The sequence below is a fragment of the Neovison vison genome, chromosome X (assembly GCF_020171115.1).
Source record: "Neovison vison isolate M4711 chromosome X, ASM_NN_V1, whole genome shotgun sequence".
Taxonomy (NCBI): Eukaryota; Metazoa; Chordata; class Mammalia; order Carnivora; family Mustelidae; genus Neogale; species Neogale vison.
The window spans coordinates 98,538,760-98,554,161 of record NC_058105.1 but is presented as its reverse complement, the minus strand read 5'-3'; positions in this window follow the sequence as shown (position 1 = coordinate 98,554,161).

Here is a 15,402-nt window from a genome sequence, read left to right as displayed (position 1 = left end):
GAGTAGGCATCCTTGCTGAGGTGTCTTCATTTTATATCCAATTTGGGAACATTTTTATCACAAAAGGATTTTTTATTTTGTCAAATGGTTTTTCTACATCTATTAAGATGGTCATATGATTTTTATTTTTCTATTAATGTGATAGATTACACTTATTGATTCATGTATGTAGAATAATCTTTGAATCTCAGAGACAAATCCCACTTGATCAGGGTGTATGATCATTTTAAAGTGCTGTTGAATTTTGTTTGTTAGTATTTTGCTGAGAATTTTTGCATCTGTGTTCGTTAGAGTTAGGCTATAATTTTATTTTTCTTGTGATGTTCTTATCTGGCCTTGGTATCATGGTAAGCTGACTTTGTAAAATGAATTTAGGAGTGTTCCCTTCTCCCCAATTTTTTGGAAGAGTTTGGGAAGGATTGGGTTAATTCTTTTTTTTTAAATACTTATTTATTTATTGGAAGGAGAGAATGTGCATGCACAAGCAGAGGGAGGAGCAGAGGAAGAGAATCTTCAAGCAGACTCCCTACTGAACTGGAAGCCAGACTCAGACCTTGATCTCAAGATGCTCATATCACGATCTGAGCCAAAACCAAGAGTCAGACACTCAATGGATTGAGCCACCCAGGAACCCCAGAGTTAATTCTTCTTTAAAAGTTTGGTCCTAGAATTTTCTGTGTTGGGAGGTTTGTGATTACTGATTCAATCTCCTTACTCTTTTTTTGGTTTCTTCAGATTTGTATTTCTTCATGGTTCAGTCTTGGCAGATTGTATGCTTCTAGGAATTTATCCCTTTCTCTAGGTTGTCCAGTTTTTTGGTGTATAATTATTCATAGTATTCTCTCATGATCCTTTGTATTTCTGTGGTATAAGTTGTAATTTCTCTTTCATTTATTATTTCATTTATTTAAGTCACATCTCTTTTATTATGAGTTAGTCTAGCTAAGCTTTTGTCAATTTTGTTTATCGTTACAAAAAATACTGGCTCTTAGTTTCATTGATCTTTTGTTATTTCTCTGTTATTCGTTTTATTTGTTTTTGCTCTGGTCTTCATTACCTCCCTTCTGCTAACTTTGGGCTCAGTTTGTTTTTCTATTTCTAGTTCCTTGAGAATTGAAGTGAAGCTGTTTATTCGAGCTATTTCTGTAGGCATTTATTGCTATAAACTTCCCTCTTAGAACTGCTTTTGCAGCCTCCCATAGGTTTTGACATGTTGGGCTTCCATTTTTGTCTCTTGGATATTTCTTGGATATTTTTGTCTTGGATATTTCTTGGTTTACCTTTGATTTCTTCTTTGGCCCATTGGTTATTCAGGTGTAATTGCTTAATGTCCACATATTTGTAAATTTTCCAGTTTCCTCCTGCTATTGATTTCTAGTTTTTTACCACTGTGGTCAGAAAAGACACTTAGGATTTCAATCTCCTTAAATTCGCTAAGACTTGTTTTATGACCTATCATTTGATCTATGCTTGAGAATGTTTTGTGTGCATTTGAGAAGAATATTTATTCTGCTGCTTTTGGATGGAGTCTTCTGTATGTATCTGTTATTTCCATTTGGTCTAAAGTATGGTTCAAATCCAATATTTCCTTCATTTTCTTTTTGGATGGTCCATCCATTGTTTAGAGTAGGGTATTGAAGTCTCCTACTATTATTGTATTATTGTATTTTATATTTCAGATCTGTTAGCATTTGCTTAATAAATTTTGAAACTCCAATGTTGGGTGCATATATATTTATGATTATTATATAATCATATATCAATGACTAATTGATCCCTTTATTATTATGTGACCATCTTTGTCTCTTATTATCGTTTTTGGTGTTAAGTCTTTTTTTCTGATATAAGTATAGCTATCTCTGTTTTCTTTTGGTTTCCAATTGTGTGGAATATATTTGCCATCTCTTCCAGCCTATGTGTGTTCTTAAACATGAAGAGTTCTTGTAGGCAGCATATAGTTGGGATCTTATTTTTTATCCATCTAGCCACTCTGCCTTTTAAAAAAAATTTTAATAAACATATAATGTATTATTAGCCCCAGGGGTACAGATCTGTGAATCGCCAGGTTTACACACTTCACAGCACTCACCATATCACATACTCTCCCCAATGTCCATAACTCCACCACCCTCTCCCTACCCTCCTACCCCCGGCAACCCTCAGTTTGTTTTGTGACATTAAGAGTCTCTTATGGTTTGTCTCCCTCCCGATCCCATCTTGTTTCATTTATTCTTTTCCTACCTCCCAAATCCCCTATGTTGTATCTCCACTTCCTCATACCAGGGAGATCATATGATAGTTGTCTTTCTCCAATTGACTTATTTTGTTAAGCATAATACCCTCTAGTTCCATCCATGTCATTGCAAATGGCAAGATATCATTTCTTTTGATGGCTGCATAGTATTCCATTGTATATATATACCACATCTTCTTTATCCATTCATCCGTTGATGGACATCTAGGTTCTTTCCATAGTTTGGCTATTGTGGACATTGCTGCTATAAACATTCGGGTGTACATGCCCCTTCGGATCACTACATTTGTATCTTTAGGGTAAATACCCAGTGCCACTCTGCCTTTTGATTGGAGAATTCAATCCACTAACATTTAGAATAATTATTGATAGGCGAGGAGGTACTAATGCCATCTTTGAAAGTGTTTTCCAGCCATTTTGTAGTTCTATTTTTCTTTGCCTCCTTTCTTACTGTCTTCCTTTATAAATTATTGATTCTCCACAGTGCTATGGTTTGATTTCCTTCTCCTTATCTTTTTTGTATGTATTGTAAATTTTTGCTTTGTGAATCCCAAGAGGCTTACATAAAACATCATATATACATATATCAGTCTATTTTATACTGATAAGAATTTAATTTTGATCACATACAAAAACTGTATGCCTTTACTCTCCCTTTTGTTTCTGATGTCATCATTTGTATCTTTCCATGTTGCGCAATCATTAACAAATTGTTGAAGTTATAGCTATTTTTAGTACATCTTTTCCTTCAATCTTTACACTAGAGTTAAGTAGTTAACAACACATCACTATACTATAGTATTGGAGGATTCTATACCTGACTCTCTGCTTACCTTTATCAGTGTGTTGTACATTTTCACATGTTTACATGCTGTTAATCGGCATCATCTTGTTTCAGCTTGAAGAATTCTTTTCAGCATTTCTTGTAGGATAGATTTATTGATGAGGAATTTCTTTGGCTTTGCTTATTAGGGAAAGTCCTTACTTTGCCTTCAGTTCTGAAAAGGAATGTTGCTGGGTAAAGTATTCTTGGTCTGCACTTTCTTTCAGCAATTTGAATATAACATCCCATTCTCTCCTGGCCTGTAAGGTCTCTGTTGAGAAATCAGCTAAAAGCCTTGCGGGGGTTTCCTTGTATAAGATAGTTTCTCTCTCTCTCTCTCTCTCTCTCTCACTGCTTTTAAAATCCTCTTATTGTTTTTTGTTTTAGGCTGTTTTGTTATTATGTGTGCTAAAGAAAATTGTTTTGGATTAAAATTTTTAGGTGACCTATTGGCTTCATGAACTTGGATGTTCAACTCTTCCCAGAGTTGAGAAATTCTCAGCCATTATTTCTTTAAATAAGCTTCCTATCCCTTTCCCCATCTCTTTCCCTTCAGAACCTTCGGTGATGTATGCATTATTTCTTTTTATAAGTGTCCTATAACTTACCTAGGTGTTCTTCATTCTTTTTCACTCTTTTTTTTTTCTTTTTTGCTCCTTGACTAGATAATTTCAATTGATTTATCGTCTAACACACTGATTCTTCTGCTTGCTCAAGTCTGCTGTTGAAGCTCTCAATTGGATGCTTCGATTCAGTCATTGTATTCTTCAGCTCCAAAGTTTCTCTTTGGTTCTTTTTTTTTTTTTTTAATCTCTTTGTAGTGCTCTTCATTTTATTCTTGTATTATTTTCCTGATATTAACTTGTTGATCTGAGTTCTCTTGTAGCGATCTGAGGACCATCTGTAGAATAATTACTCTGAATTGCTTGTCAGGCAATTCCTGGATCTCCATTTCTGGGGCCAGCTGCTGGGGTTTTATTGTATTCCCTTGTGGTGTCGTGTTTCCCTGATTCTTTGTGATCCCTATAGCTTTGCACTGGTGTCTACACATTTGAAAAAGCAGTCAGCTCTCTCAGACCTTATGGATTGGGTTCAGTAAGGGAAATCTTTTACCTCTGGTTGGGGGTACTTTTGTCGTGTTGTAATCCACTGGGTCTAGTGATGCAAGGTGCCACATGTGGAGGTGTGTGGCAGAACCAGGTCTGGGGAAGTGTGCTGTCTCTTTGGCTCAGGCCACTGGGACCCACAGCATCAGTAACTATGTGATCCTTGTGGGGACTATGAGGAGTCTGCAGTGGCTGCTGCAGGGGCTATTGGCATCCTAACTAGCACCTCCAGGTCTAGTAGTTAAGGATCAGGGTAAGCAGGTAGGGAGCTTCTGTATGCACACACTTAACCATGGGGGCCAGCTGCAGGGGCTTCCTGGTGGCTGGGGCCAGTTGCCGGCAAAGGTGTAGTGATGGACACTGGGGCAGGTGACAAGGGCTAGGGCTAACCCTGGGGTCACTAGCAGCTGCAGAGGACCTGACTATTGCTGTGCTCCCCTGTGACTGCTGGTGACAGGTTCAGGCTGGGGGTGTACACCTGCAAAGCAAGAGGGGCTAGCTATAGGGGGGGCATGGTGGTGCTGGCCAGGGCTGGAACAAAGGACTCGATCTGGGCAAAGGCCCTTGGTGTTGGTGCACTCAGCCATGGCTGTATACACGCCCCTGTGCTTGCTGGCTAGGGTAGAGGCCAAGGACTGGTGTCAAGCCAGTGGTGGGCAGGTGCACACCTGAACGGGCTAGGCTTGAGGCCAGGCATAGTAGTGGGTTCAGCTAGGGGAGCCTAGATTGAGGTCCTGCATTTGTGCAGCTGCAGAAGCTAGAGCAGGCTGGGAGCATTGCTCCTGGGCTCTGCTGGGAGTGGGCAGGGACTCCAGTGGGCGGTGCCTTTCATTTGCCCGGCCACAGAGCCTTCAATGGCTGCAGGCGATGGTCCCAGACCCGGGGCAGGGGAGGAGCAGGAGAGACTCAAGCAGCTGGCATCAGCCAGAAAACTCCTGTGGGGCAAAACGTGGGCCACGTGCAGGGGGTTCTGTGGGCGCTGTGCTGACCTTTGGCTTTATCAGTAGCAAAATCGGCTGAGTTTTTCTGCACAGCAGGTTTCTATGAACAATGATTGCTGCCACTGTGTGTTTGCTAATAACAGCCTCTGTTTTTCTTCCTTATTCTTAGCTGGCTCAACACATCTCAGCTTTGCAGGTCTGGGTGGGGTGAAACTGAAGCGGAACCTTCATGCAGTGTCCCAAGAGGCTGTGGAAACTGGTCACTCAACCCACTCTTTTAGGGTGAGAGGAACTATTTCTGGCTGGGGAGTTCCTTCTTGGTGTTGAACAACGCTGGGCTGGGAGATGGGATGATGCAGGCAAAATGAATCTGTTTTCCTTCTCTTTTTGTGTACTACTCTTAGTGTTCCTTTTGTTCCACTGTGTTTCTAAAATATCCTGCGTGGATTCTAGAGCACTCCCAGAGCTGGTTTTGTTCATGGATAGTGTCTATTGAGCTTTGTGGGGAGGGAGATTGGGAAGCCGGGTTCTCTGATGTCACCATTTATTCCATGGAACCTAATTTTTACTTGAAATTCAGATCAGACCTATCAAGCACCAAAATTCTTTTGCTTAGAGAAAAGAAGTTTCTAGGATGACTCAATAATATTTATGAAATCTACTTTTTGATATTTATTTTATTTATAATGTATATCTGATAGAGAATGGCCAGTTACCATCCATATTGTGTGGTGTGTGCGTGTGGGTATTATGAAATAAAATCATATGAGGAAGAAGCTAAATTCTAAAAGGACAGAATTTCACAGCTGTAAGTGTTGTTGGATAAAAACCAAATTGCTGATGAAGGCTAGGATGTCTGATCCCTAGAGATTTCTAAAAATTCAACAAAGACCAACCAGTTGGCCTGAGATTCTTTTAAAACTGTCGTCTTCATCATCTTGGTGAGGACTGAGGCGGTCTCTGAGTGGGATATTCCAGTTAATACTAATCATCGCTAACGTATGGTCAGTTTTCAAGAAATTGGGATACAGGGGGCGCCTGGGTGGCTCAGTGGGTTAAAGCCTCTGCCTTTGGCTCAGGTGATGATCCCAGGGTCTTGGGATTGAGCCCCATATCGGGCTCTCTGCTCAGCAGGGAGCCTGCTTCCTCCTCCTCTCTGCCTGCCTCTCTGCCTACTTGTGATCTCTCTGTGTCAAATAAATAAATAAAATCTTTAAAAAAAAAAGAAAAAAAGAAATCGGGATATCATAGTCTAAGAAGAAACTAAATTTTGATGTATACTGTGTGGGGGGTAAAAGGCTGTTGTGAGTTTATTTTCACAATCCTACTCTGAGAACTAATGATCTAGAGACTTCGCCTGACTTTTGGAGGCACCCCAAAGGATTCTATTCAGAAATGTATCCTTTTGAGAAGACTACTGCAAATACAGTAAACCTGATTTATAAGACAAATCAGGCTCAAAATTTCTTCATAAATTTTAGAATTACGTTAACAGATTAAGGAATCACTAAATTTACCATTATGTTAGATCACTCGATTGCTAAATATTGCTTCCTCTTCTCAGTCATACATTTCCCAATTAAGTTACAATAAAATCTCTAACCCTCCCACTCACATGGAAAAAGCTAAACCTCACTCTTTCAGATCACATGGGGGGAAATTCAGGGCACAAAGAATGAGTCACCTTTATCCTTCCTGCGGGATTTTAGAGCAAATTTCAGAGCTCCTTGCATTGGCTGATAAGAAAAACAAAACAAAACAAAACAAAAAAACACCAACCCACCATGCTATCTAAACATGGCCTGAGGTTAATTAACACACTTGGCACCCAGGGCACACCCTTCCTGTGGTGGTTATTCCTGACCCAGCTCCTGAAGGTCAGCAGAGCTAACTGATCCTTCCCCTTCCCAGCTGGAGGCTCTGCATCACCCGCAGCTAAAATATTATGCTCAGATATCCATGTTGTCAACTTCGTGTCTGTTACCTAGTGTTCCATTCCGCTAGGGCAAAGGTGCAGCCACCTTTATCGAGATCCCAAAGGCAACAGCAAGTTTGACTGCGTCCAACTCACAGTGGACGTAAGCTGTACAACACCCTTTCAGAATATGAGTTTTCACACTTTTTTTGTAGCAAATATTCAGCCAACTTTACTTTCCATTTTGAGACATCTTCTTTAAGGTATTGTATACCATGGGGTGCCTGGGTGGCTCTGTGGGTTAAAGCCTCTGCCTTTGGCTCAGGTCATGATCCTGGGGTCCTGGTATCGAGCCCCGCATCGGGCTCTCTCTCTGCCTGCCTCTCTGCCTACTTGTGATTGTTAGGGTACGGAGTCGACCACCCCTCAATTAGACAGAGAACACTCTCGATAATGCAAGTCACACAGCGAGGTTTATTTCCAGCTAGCTTGGGTCCAAGTATCTGCCCGGCGCAGCGCGTTTCAACAAGGACCCCAACACTCAAAGCCAAGTGTTTATATAGCATTTTCAAGGCACTTTCCCATAGCTACATACATATCTTGCGCCCCACTTTGACAGTTTAACTTTGTTTAACCTTTTGCCACCCCGGCGTCACCCTGGAGCCATCCTGGCGGTTAAGTGAGATTTAGCTATAGAAGAAATTTAGCTTTATTTAAATTTCCTTCTGCCTCATCCTCCCTCAGTTTTATGGTGGGGAGGGCGACCTTAGGCCTCGAGGTACTAAGCCATTTGTCTCTGGAAATTGGGCCATTGAAAAGATGGCCTTTTTGTTGTAAATCACTGGGACATTTGCAAGCCAAGGGAGATTCCTGACTTGCAGGATCCTGATCCCTGCAAGTTAACTATTTGTTTTTCTTCAACATCTGGTCCCTGTGGCGCCATCGCCTAACCGCCCTGGTGGTATGTGATTAAGTTGTTTCTTAGGTTTTAGCTACTTTCTCTTATCTCAAGTTACGTGCGCAGGGTGGGCTGGTTAGGGACGCTCAGGGACCTGGCTTCCCGGCCTTCAGGATGGCCGTTCTGATGCTAACCCCCTCTAACAGTGCAAGGTGCCGGCTTTTGCTTTGCCAAGATGGCTGTACTTATGTCAGGGCGAGACTCGAGGTAGGTACAGCCTTGTCTTTCTTGGCCTCCACACCTAGAGCTGGTTTCCGGGACTTGTTTTTAAGTCCCCTGGGGGAAGGGGAGCAGGGACAGTTTAAGGGTTAAACAACAAAGTTATTGTTTAACCTAAATGGAAGCCTCTGGCTAAAATAAAAATATAAAATAGGTCCTTACAGTCATCTCTGTCTGTCAAAAAAAAAGGTATTGTATACCAAAGGGTGAGGAGATGGGAATAGGGAAAAAACAAAACATAAATAGATGGTATCAGCATTGACTATAGGGGTGAAACAAAATGGGGAATATTAAAATAAAATGGAGTGATTATTTTTCCTTGCTCTTAAAAAGGTAAATAGTGGGGGCGCCTGGGTGGCTCAGTGAGTCAAGCCATCATCGTACTGCATTTCTTCCTTCCTTCCTTCCTTCCTTCCTTCCTTCTACCTACATTTATTCAACAAATGCTATGTATACTGAGCTTTTCCTCTGGTCGGTGTACTGTCCAGGACCTAAAGGACTGAAAATATTAATTAGAACTTACAATTTGGTAAAATAATACATGCAATGGCCATCATGTTTTAAGCAGTCCATTGACAAAACATGTTAAATCAACTAAAATATTCATACATAATGGTTAAGATTTTTGTTCACGCCCATGTTTAAAAGGTAAATTTTTAGTCATCCGCAAAGTTCAAACATTGAGAACGACTTTTGTCAAGTGTTCCCAGATGGCTTAAGTTTTGTATCATTAGGATGTCTAATTTTTTAATAAGTTTTGAATCATTAGTATGTCCATTTCCAGTACAGTAATGTCCAGATTTCTGGGGGAGAGGAAAAGAGAACTTTGCTGTAGATTCTGCCTAAATGAGTAAAATTTGTTAGGCAGCTGCGTGGATCAGTCGGTTAAGCAGCTCAGGTCATGATCCCAGGGTTCTGGGATCAAGTCCCACATCAGGCTCTCTGCTCAGCAGGGAGCCTGCTTCTGCCTCTCCCTCCCTCTATCTCTGTCTGTCATGAATAAATAAAGAAAATCCTTTAAAAAACAAGTAAAATTTGTTTATAGATAATTTAAAGATAAAAATAAGGAATTAGGTTGCTTTAAGATCAGGGAGGGAAAATCAAAATTATGTGATGTTTAAGGCATCAAAAGAAGAAAAATAGAGTTTTATTTTTCTAAAAATAATTCCTTAAAGCTTCTCCTGGAAGTGAAAAATATAGAACATACAAACAACTTTTTCACTTTCCGCTTTCTTTATGATATTTAAAAAACCACAATTAGTTATTTTCAGAAATAAAGATGTGTTGACCTGTGGATAAAGGTTGGGGACAGGTGGTGTTGGTTGCTTTGGGATGGCAGATAACTATTAACTTGTCTCTAAAAGTTTACATAAGCCAAATGAATCAAAAACGTGCCTAACTTTTAGAAAAAGATGGTCCTGTTAAGCAGTCATGAAATACACAAGTCACATGGCAAAGACAGACTCAACTATGTAATAAACATTTAGACACCTTAGTTCAAGGCGGCAAACTGACCCTAAGCAATTTTCCTTCTCTCTCCCTGAAGGCTCTTAGAGTGCATTAAAAAAGATAATAGTATAACTACCCATGCAAAGAGACTAGATGAGGACCTCAAGGGATAAAAGGTTTCAATGTATTCCTAGAATACCAATTCCTACTTGGTAGAGAAATGATAATTCATGAATTAGGAGGAAGGAAACCAAAACCGGAAGTATCTGAAGAGGAGGCCAAAGTGTAGACGGATGCCATACTTATCCTAAAGAATGCCAGAGAGTTTAAGGACATGGGAATGCCAGATCTAAAGGAGGAGAATAGTGACATGGAGCTGAAAAGAGTAGAGTCCATTATTCAACCAAGAGAAGTTCCAGAAAGACAGTACAGAAATAGAAGGTACAAAAAAAGTATCAAAGAAAGTAAAAGATAATTTATCTGAGCTAAATAACACAAAGCATCATATTGATAGGGTCCATTGAGTAACCAGTAAACATGACATATATGTACATATATACATATTAATAACATATTATTTTTAGTTTCTAGCTGAGTTGTGTACTAGGATTATTTTTCCTTCTCTACAGATTTAATGTCATGACTATAACACTGAAAAGGGAATACTCCTAGAGTGATATTTAAATGCATTCCCTTTTTTAAAAAAAAAATCTTCCTAGTGTATTCTTGTCTGTTTTCCATTGGCCAACTTCACTTCAAGGGACTATAACCCTTTGTGATATTGGGATATAATAAGAAATATACTTACTTTGGTTTTTATTCCAGGCTTCTGGCCAGAGCTCCTAAAATCTTTGCAATTTCCCAAGCAATAAAGGTACTAGAAGCATCTTTTGTTCTAACATTTGGTCTTGACCCAGTTCCTGACAGAGAACTCCTAAATCTCTTGGAATTTCCTCAATGATAGGAACACATTTGGGTCTAAAGAAGCAGACCTGGATGGGCTCCTGGATGGCTTCAGGATGGGGACTGGTCACCTGAAACACCATGCCATGATTAGAAGCTTGGAACTTTCCGGCCGACTCCCCATTCTCCAGGGAGGGAAGAGGGGCTGGAGACTAATAATTGATCCAGCCTATATGACGAAGCCTCCATAAATATCTCTGAACCACGGATTTCGGAGAGTTTCCAGGTTGCTGGACTCCTCGAGGTGCTCGGAGGCTGACACAGCCCGAGAGGACAGGAAAACTCCTCAGCCCTGGCCTTACGCGCTTCCTCCACCTGGCTGTTCCTGAGCCATAACCTTTTATAATGAACTGGTGACCTCATAAATAAATGGTTTTCCTGAGCTCTGTGAGCCGCTCTAACAACTGACCGAACCTGAAGAGCAGGTCGTGGGAACTCTGACTCATAGCCGGTCAGTCAAAGTGCAGATGACAACCTGGGACTTGTGACTGGCGGCGTCCAGAATGGGAGCAGTGTCCTGGGACTGGGCTCTGAACTTGGGGGATCCGAGTTAACTCCAGGTAGACGGTGTCGGAACTGAAGTGAGTCGTAGGACACCCAGTTGCTGTTGGAAATTTGGTCAGTGTGGGAAAGTGTCCACACATTTGGTGACCGGAAGTGAAGTCGTGTGGAGAGGAATAATGGTTTCTCCTTTTCATTGCTGCACTCCCCCAACACACACACACACACACACACACACACACACACTTTTGGGTAGCCTCGTCTAGCCTTAGTGGCGTGTCAGAAACAAGACCTCCTGTGCTGTGTTGGGAGATTTCACGGAGGTCTGACAGAAAAGGAGCAATGCCACACAGATGGGGCCCCGTCCAAGAGGGCCATTAAGGAGGCATTTGAGGAAATGCGAGAGGAAGCACACAGTTTGTGTCCTTTAACCCAGCTAAACATTCAACTGTGAGGCAGAACAAAAACATTTTTGGACTTCCATCTCCTTTTTTAAATGTATTGACATATGACATTGATAAAGCAAAGTGTATAATGAACACTTACCTTAAAATGTACAACTCAGTCAATTCGTACATGCATATAGGTACCTGTGTAACACTGCCCAGACCCAGAGCCAGAGCATTTCTGGAACCCAATTTTCATCTTGCCCCTTGACAGTCAATACCCTGCCCCCTAGAGGTAACCACGATTCTGATTTCTGATCTCAGTGTGTTTGGTTTTGCAAGCTCTTGAACTTCATAGAAATGGAATCATGGAGGTGCCTCAGTGGGTTAAAGCCTCTGCCTTCCGCTCAGATCATGATCCCATGGTCCTAGGATCGAGCCCCGCATCAGGCTCTCTGCTCAGCAGGGAACCTGCTTCCTCTTCTCTCTGCCTGCTTCTCTGTGACCTCTGTCTGTCAAATAAATAAATAAAATCTTAAAAAAAAAGAAATAGAATCTTGTAGTATATGCAGTTCTCTGTCTTTTGCTCAAAAATATTCATGAGATTCGTCCATGTTATGGGAAGCAGGGATTTGTTCTTTATTGTGGCGTAATCTTCAATTGTATGAGTCCACTAAAATTCATTTATCCATTCTCCATTAATAACATTTGGTTTATTCTCAATTTTTGGCTCTCATGAATAAAGCTGTACAAACATTCTTATATGTCTTTTGGTAAACCGATGCATTTATTTCTCTTGGGCAAATATGCAGGAGTCAAATTCCTAGATCATAAGGTAAGTATATTTTTAGCTTTACTAGACACTAGAATTTCCAAAGTGGCTGTCCCAATTCGTACGCCTACTAGCACTATGAAGGTATAATAATTAAGATAGTGTGGTATTGGGGCAAAAATAGAAAAGTCAGCAAATATATATATATATATTTATATTTATATTCAAGTTAATATCACATATTATAAGCATATATTAATGTGCCATTGCAATTAAGTCAAGGGAAATAAGGTCTTTTTTTTTTATAAACAGTGCTGGAGAAATTATATATCTGTATGGAATAATGTTAAATCTTGACCCCTACTTCATACCACAGCCCAAAATTAGAGAAATCATAGTCCTAAGTAACCTAAATTGTAAAGGTAACAAACAAAACTTCTAGAGTAGAACAGAGGAGACTACGTTTATGATCTTGGGGCTAGGCAAAGATTAAATAAGGAGTATACAATGATCACTCACCATAAAGAAAAAAAAATTAAAATCAGACTTCATAAAATTAGGAACTACTATTCATCAAAAATATTAATAAGAAAGTGAAAAGACAAGTCACAGACTGGGAGAAGATGTTTAATAATAAATATGGCCATAATGGACTCAGAGTCTGAATATATAAAGAACTTGTACAGATCCATAACCAAGAGACAAAAAAAGTAAAAATGGACAAACCGCTTGGACAGCCATTTCGCAAAAAGACATATTCAAATAACCAGTAAACACGAAAAATTCTCCATATCATTAGCCATCAGGAAAATGCAAATTAAGATCACCAGGCAATACCACCTCATACAAACTATCGCTTTATTTGAGGAGGCTTGGCGGTGGCGAGGAGGTGGAGCAGCTGGAAATCTCAGACGTTTTCAGATTTTTAGGTGCACTAAAATTAACCTCCCATAACTCTTCCATGAGAAGTCACTTGGGGCTGTATTTTTGAAAAATAAGGAAGTAATCTAAACCAAATGAGGAAATAAGATCTAAAGTGAAATGTCTCTAACCCAGGGGAGCAGGGAAAGAATGCCTTGGGATTATGGCCGTGCAGTTTTTCAGGCTGAGCTGCTAATTCAGATAGAGGCAGGAGGAAAGAACACTCCAACGTGATCTCCAGGAAATAAAGAAACGTGGTGGAATAAGCAGGGATAGAGAGTTGGGCTTCTTGAGCATATGTTGAAAGCATTTGATAGGAGTTTGGAAAAAAGGAATCCATTCAAACATCAGACTAGGAATATCACCTTTTTTGTGGTATGGTCATGAGCTTAGATCCATAGGGAAGGAAAAATAATCCTAGCATGCAACTTGGCTCAAAGTTAAAAAGAAATATAGGTATTATTATCATCATGAAATATATTATATGTCATAATGATGTAGATATTGTCTAATTATTTTAAATATTAGAATTAATGAATGGACAAAGCACAGAAGAATTGGCTGTGCTTAAAAACTGGAAAGTAAAGTTGCCAACCTTGACAATGTAAAATTAAAGGTACAATGGAAGATACAACAGAAGGGGTGGGGTATTGGCAAGACCTGAGGGAGAAAAGGGATATGCCATCGAGACATGTGGATATGCCCATAGAAAATCTCTTAGAAAGAAATTCATGTGGCCAGATGCAGGACAGGACCAGCTGAGAGTTACCAGATCTTATGGGGAAAATGGACAGATGGAGGGGTGGGAAATGTCCAAATGCTCCAGCCCTCTTGGCTTGTGTAAGGTCCTGGAACTGTGACCCAAATTCCACAGGGGGCAGTAAAGCCATAACCCTTAAAAGACTGGTTAGTTTTACTTCTATATAATAGAAGGGACTTAACAGAGAAATTAAGTTTTGTTAGAAGGAGTCCTACATGTTCTAAAGTATAGGGAGTCATACACTTTGGTTTGGAGTCAGACTTTACAACTACACTAGATGTATAGAAGGATAATTATGCAGTATTGGAAACATCATACTTGTACATCAGTAATAAATTATAGTGTATCCACACACTGGAATACCTATCATACAGCCATCTACTTAGATCTATGGGTATAATCCCATTAATGTAAAAAAAAAAGGAAGCCTGTGTGTGTGTGTGTGTGTGTGTGTGTGTGTGAGTTTAGGTGCATAGCAAAGGTCTGGAAAGATGCACACCAAAATAACGATACAATAGTGCGAAGAGGTGAGAGGGATCTGGGGTTAGGTCAAAGGGAATTCTCACTTTTACTCTATATTATATTTTGTTATGATATATTATGTTAGATTATGTTGTGTTAGTTTTGGAGTATTTAAATGCTTTTTCACATAATCAGATTTGTGCATATTTATTGTTGACAAAATGTTTGGAAGGGGATACAATTCTGGCCAGCCTGTTTTCCATAAACTCTCTTTTAAAACCCCCTTGGGGTGCCTGGGTGTCTCAGTTGTTAAGCATCTGCCTTTGATTCAGATTGTGGTCCCAGGGTCCTGGAATCGAGTCCCATGTCGGGCTCCCTGCTCAGCGAGAAGCCTGCTTCTTCCTCTCCCACTCCCTCTGCTTGTGTTCCTTCTCTCTCTGTGCTCTCTCTGTCAAATAAATAAATAAAATCTTTAAAAATAAATAAATAAAATAAAAACTCTTCAATGTTTCCTACTGCTCCAGGATAGACCCCAAGGCCTTTTTGTTTTTTGTTTTTTGTTTTTTGTTTCAAAGATTTTATTTATTTATTTGAGAGAGAGAGAGAGTACAAGTAGGTGGAGGGGCAGAAGGAGAAGGAGAAACAGGCTCCCTACTGAGCAGGACTCAATCCCAGGACTCTGGGATCATGACCTGAGCTGAAGGCAGACGCTTAACCAACAAGCCACCCAGGCGCCCCTAGAGCCCTCAGTTTTTAACATGACTTCAAAGCGACTGTGTCTTCTTCTGTGCCTTCCCTATACTTAATGTTAAGGGCCCTAGAAAGTGCTGTCCTGCCATGCGCCTGTAGTCTCAGCTAAGAGCCAACAACACATTCCTAGCATTAGATGTTCCATCTTTCCCACCTGCACAGGATTCATAGATAAAGGAATTTCTTCCCAAGTGACTATAGGCAACATTTTAAACCCATGTT